Here is a 6,000-nt window from a genome sequence, read left to right as displayed (position 1 = left end):
TGGCTTCATCTTAGTGTCTGCAAATGGAGATAAAAATCCTAGTAGAAGGGTTGTTTTGATGATTACATACAATTGTACTTATGGGAGAGTCTAAAACATGAGACACATTTCATGTTTTTTTTTTCTCATCTTTAGACACCCAGTTGAAGATTCCTCCTACTCTCATCCTCACCCCAGTGGATTTGGGTGGAGACTGGTCTTGGATGACCAATAGAAATAAGTAATTAGAACTAAGATGCAAAAGCAAATAATTGTACAATTGGGCCCCCAAACCATGTATGAATAAATATCTCCAGCCTCTTTCCTCAGTCCCTAAGGAAAATTACGGCATTTTCTGCTCTTCTCTCTGATATGGTTTGTCAAATTCCCCTTTATAGGTCTGAAGACCACTGGAATTGATCGAACAATTAACAATCTTCCTTGTTTTCCTGTAGATTTATAGGTTTTTTTCTATTTAATTTACCCTAATAACTGAAATCTCATCCCAAGTGAGAATTAATAATATAGAATGCAGTAAGAGATTAGAATATGTAATGATTTCAAAACACTGAGATTTGCCTTTGTCCAAAAACTATATTGGCTTTCTGCTTGAAAAATGGAAAGTGACTTGCTCATAGAATTTGCCTCAACTCAGGCAAGAGAATTACAATCTTATTTTGTCACGGTCCACAGTTGTGCTGTAGGTGATATAATAAAAGACAGGACTGAGCTGGCCCACTGGAGGCCTTGGTACAAAGTACCCTCTCTGGATGGAAGCAGGCCAGCAACTTAATGTGAAAAGTGCCAGCTCCATTCCAGCCCTTCCCAGGTTGGTGCTCATGTGGGAAACCTGGACCACTGTTCCTGGTGGCCCTGATTAATGGGATCACAGAACCCCAACCTCCTTTAAAGACTTTGTCTGTGGTATCAATAGAGAATGATTATAGGTTGCATGTAAACCTCCATGTGTCTTACTCTAATATCAAGTATAAGTTAAGGATTGATCAGAATTATAAAGAAAAAAATATTGATTAAAGTATTAATAAAAATTTATTTACTACCTATGATGTGCTAAATATTGAGATAAATGCTTTCAAAAGCATTGTTGCATTTGAATCCACAGTAAACCTGGAGGAAGTTGTTATTGTCCCTATTTTACTGCTGAAGACATTGTGGTTCAGAGGTGAAATAAAATCACACAGGAAACAACTATCAGAGTCAAATTTTGACTTGTAGTATTTTTTTAAATACATTATGCTGCCTCAAAACTTTCTATCTGTATGATACTATCAAATTCCCTTTATCCCAGCGTAATTTGTCATGTAGATTATTCTTCCAGGATGAATATGTAGGAGATAGGCTGATATTAAACTGTATCATGGCTTTAATTTGGATGAGTTCTTTTTTTTCCTTTTTTGATTGATTATATCTTCACTTGCCAGTGTCTTGAACTGGTCAGAGAAAAATAAGCAATGATCTGTTTGACCTATAAGCATCCATGAGGCAATGTGCCTAATAAATATATTTATTCATTAATCATTTGTTCAACAAATAAACATTTACTAATATCTTATTTTGTTTTAAACTTGGCTGGACATCATTCAACATTATGAAAACAAGAATGGGATTTCAATAAAGGATTGTGCTCAAGTAGGGAATACAATCATGTAAACAAATAATTAGGATACTCATCCTACAAAGATCTGCCAAGCTGTTGTCATCTCTACAAGTCCTCTTCAGTTATATTATATATCTTTTGAGTTATGATGGCACACATACATGCTTTGTTAGCAGTTAGCCATATAATATGGAAATTTTCTGGTTATATTTTATCTCCCAAATGGAAAGTATGCTATTCACTGGCAGGGATTTTCTCTTCTCTTTATCCCATGCCTGCTATGTGTTTGTGACTATCAATTTTTAGGTAATTAGGTCACATAGTACAGAAAATGTACTAAAAACAGAGTAATGTACTGCTTCAATGGGAGCATGATGAAAGAGTTGGGAAATTCTCAGAGGAAGTCACCCTTGAGAGAGAAGAAAGGGTAGCTAACAAGTGCAATAATGGGAATTTTAAAAGAATCATGGAGGAGGAGGAAAAAATTTAGGACATGAAGTTAGAGTGTATGGTATAATCAAAGAGAGCCATGGATGTATGAGTGTGTTAACGGAACAATGAATGATCTAAGAGACAGGAATGAGGGGTGATTAAACATGGATGCACAAGTGGTATGCCTGCATGGCTCAGTTGGTTAAGCATCCAGCTCTTGATTTCAGCTGGAGCATAGAGCCAGCTTGGGATTCTTTCTCTTTCTTTTTCTTTGCCCCATACCCTGCTCACACACATGTTCTTTCTCTCTCTCTCTCTCAAAATAAATAAACATTTGAAAAATAACAAGAATTGGCAAGAAATGACAACAGGTAGGTACAATGATAGACTTTTGAAAGTTGTATAGAGGGATCAGAGTTTAAATCATGTGATGTATGGGCAATGAGGGGTCATAGAGGGTTTGCTAGGCCTGAGACTGACAAATAAGACAGGCATTTTTCAAAGATCAGTTGTCAGTTTACCATTTTCATATGTGTGCTTCTGTTCTTTGGATTTTTGGGGTGGGGGAAGTTGTGGGAATAACACAAGGGAGGTTAAGTTGCAAGGAGCAGTCATGGTAGGGGTACTGGAAAGGTTATCATCTAAACTTATAATCTTATTTTAGTTCACAGGAATTATAAAAGAAATTGCATATGGGTATAAATGTTGAGGGTGGGATTTGTAGCTCTTATTCAATGATGTCTGCCAAATGAGAAATTTCTGTGTCTTTATTAAATTCCCCAGAATATTAGTTGGTGGTTTTCTTTAAGACTGCTGATAACTCTGGATTTTTAGAAAACTGCTCTGTTCCCATGACTATCTGAGTAGTTTTTATAAAAATAATAATGAAAACACAGCAAATTTATTCACTGTAATCTCATTAGGCAATATTACCCTCTCTTCCTCCTTTTTGTGGATCTGTTTCTAACTCTGCACAAGTATCAGGTTTTTCCTATGGGTTTGTTTGCCTGTGTTTCATGTTGTCAAACCACTGTATAATTATTGAGTCATATCAACTTCTTGATATTACATGATGACAGTAGCAAAGAGTTGGCTCATCTGCACAGTATGTTTTACAAATTGTGTACATTTAACTGTTACTGACTGATGGTTGTTACCATGAGAGCTTATCATTAGTCATATAGGATAATGCAGTGTAACAAGTCTTAACTAAAGTCAGAACACCCATGTTTGACTCCCAGCTTTACCAGCTCATCCATAAAATGTAAATCATGCTAAAATGGAAATTATACTTTTTTATATCTCAAAATATTTCTGTGTGAAACCTGAACAGATGTAAAAGTCAATCACTGTGCTCTAGCCCCCAGACAGAAGGCATTGGTTCTGAGATAGAACTTAACTAGATCTCAAGCCTATCAGAGACAATAAGCTCCATGAGAACCATTTCAGGCCAATAATGGGCTGTAAATTATAGGCCATGTGAAAAAAATTGCTGGAAACTTCTTCATTATTTTTCTTAAAAATGGTGGTATTTCACCCCAATAAAGAATAAAGGTTAAAACTGCTGGAATGGGTTAGACTGTCAAGAGTAATGATGGATAGTATTGGAATGAAGGCGATAACATGAAGGTGAAGAAGCGATGGGGGAAATTTGGATTTTTGTAGAAATTTTGGCCACTAAATCAAGTGTTATTTAGAGACTCTTTTCTGAATTGTTCAGTTACAGAAGACTATAAATTTTCTTTTGGCTTAAACCATTTTGTGGTAGATTTTTCTATCATTTATATTTCAAAGAGTACTACTAATTTTGATAAAGTTGATTAGATAAAATAAAAATTAGATAAAATTATCTCTTGCTCTTTAGGCTATGATTTCTCAGCAAAGCTAATTTGGAAATGTTACCATCATATTGTTTGTGGGATCACTGGCAATCCAAGCAGATAATGCAGAAGAGATGGTCCCTTTCAAATGGCCATTCAATTACTGGTTTCATTATTTTCTAGTTTTGAAATTATTTTCACATCACATAATCAGACAGTAAAAATTTTGAAGCATTATAGTATATAATTAATCACAGAGACTAGTTATTTGAGTTATTTCCTATAGTCTTTTAAAGATCCCTGGGAAACACTGGAGGCTTTTTTTTTTTTTAGATATAATTGTATTTGTGTATACACACATATTTGTGTGTGTGTATGTATGTGTATATGCACACATATATACGACCATCCACATAGATATATGGAAAGTACACATACAACCACTTTTCTTTATGTGCATCATTTTACAATTTTACATATTATTTAATTTGATATTTATGATAACTCTAGATTAGTGTCTAGTCTTTTTTTTTTTTTAATTTTTTTTTCAACGTTTTTTATTTATTTTTGGGACAGAGGGAGACAGAGCATGAACGGGGGAGGGGCAGAGAGAGAGGGAGACACAGAATTGGAAACAGGCTCCAGGCTCCGAGCCATCAGCCCAGAGCCTGACGCGGGGCTCGAACTCACGGACCACGAGATCGTGACCTGGCTGAAGTCGGACGCTTAACCGACTGCGCCACCCAGGCGCCCCTGTCTAGTCTTAGTTTTAGCATCAGCACTGGACTGCTGCTAGCCTCTAAGCTTACTTAAATGATAAAACAAATCTTTATACCACTAAAAAATTGAGTAGACTTACTTTTTCCTATTTCAGCTCCCAAGTATAGTTAAAAACCCTGGATATTACATATCAAACAAATATAACTTTGAAAAATAGAAAAAGACAAACAGTCTAGGGCCTGGGGAGTCCAAGGAATAACATAGTGGTAAATTACTTGGATTTTCTTTTGCATCATATATCCCAAACTGCATGGTAGAGAAATCAGCAACTCAGTAACACCAGTGGGTACAGATTTAAAGAAATACCCCAAGAGAAACCCACTCTCTTTCTCTCACCATAGGATGAGGAAAGGGACATCATAGCAAGACAAAAAACTTTTAGACAAGGACATGCTCTGGCCAAACACCACAGAAAAGAGCTGAGGTCCTGTATGAAATTCCAGGTAACATAGATGAAGTGGAAAGTCTAAACCTTCACTATTGACAAGCTGTAATGATATGCCCCAGCCCCAGTGGCAAGGTGAGCAGAGGCCTACAGTCGCTGGCACTTTTATCCTGCTAGGTGACAGTGGGCCTCCCCAGGCCACCTGACTGTCAATGGAGATCACATAGGGAGCTGGACTTCCATACCCACCTGACAACAATGAAGCATTCCCCACCCCTCTTGCTGGGGTTCTATCAGGGGTGGCCTGGTGGAGAGTCAAGAATTTATTACCACCCAGTAGTAATGAGGCCATCTCCCTGCAGGTCTAGTGGGAGCCAGGTGGGGAGCAACAAAATGGCACCACTCCTCCTCCCAGCCATGTTGTATCAGCAGAATTCTAGTGGAGAGCATGAGCTACCATCCATGTGCAGCGGTAACAAGGCATCTCTTCTTTTTTTTTTAAATGCTTATTTGTTTATTTTGAGAGAGGAAGAGAGTGAGTGGGGGAGTGGCAGAGAGAGAGGGAGAGAAAGAATCCCAAGGCAGGCTCTGTGCCATCAGCACAGAGCCCATTGTGGGGCTCAAACTCACAACCCATGAGATCATGGCCTGAGCTGAAATGAAAAATCAGACCCTTAATGAACTGAGCCACCCAGGCACCACAATAAGATATCTCTTCCTTTTGACAGTGTTAACTGAAACCAAGTGAGGCACCTGGACTTCTACTCAGTCAGTCAGTAATGACATGGTTGACCTCTCCTTCCCCTGCTGACACAGTGTCAAAGGCGGCCCACTAAAATAAGATTTAAATAAGACCAAGAGCCTCATAGAATCTAAAATGTCTAGGTTTCAATAGAAACTCACGTATCATACAAAGAACCAGGAACATCTCAACTTGAAAGAGAAAGATATTAATAGACACTAAGGATGAGGTAACACAGATGTTA

The sequence above is a fragment of the Prionailurus bengalensis genome, chromosome D1 (genome assembly GCF_016509475.1).
Source record: "Prionailurus bengalensis isolate Pbe53 chromosome D1, Fcat_Pben_1.1_paternal_pri, whole genome shotgun sequence".
NCBI lineage: Eukaryota > Metazoa > Chordata > Mammalia > Carnivora > Felidae > Prionailurus > Prionailurus bengalensis.
The sequence above is the reverse complement of the archived record's forward strand: the minus strand, read 5'-3'. Positions refer to the sequence as shown.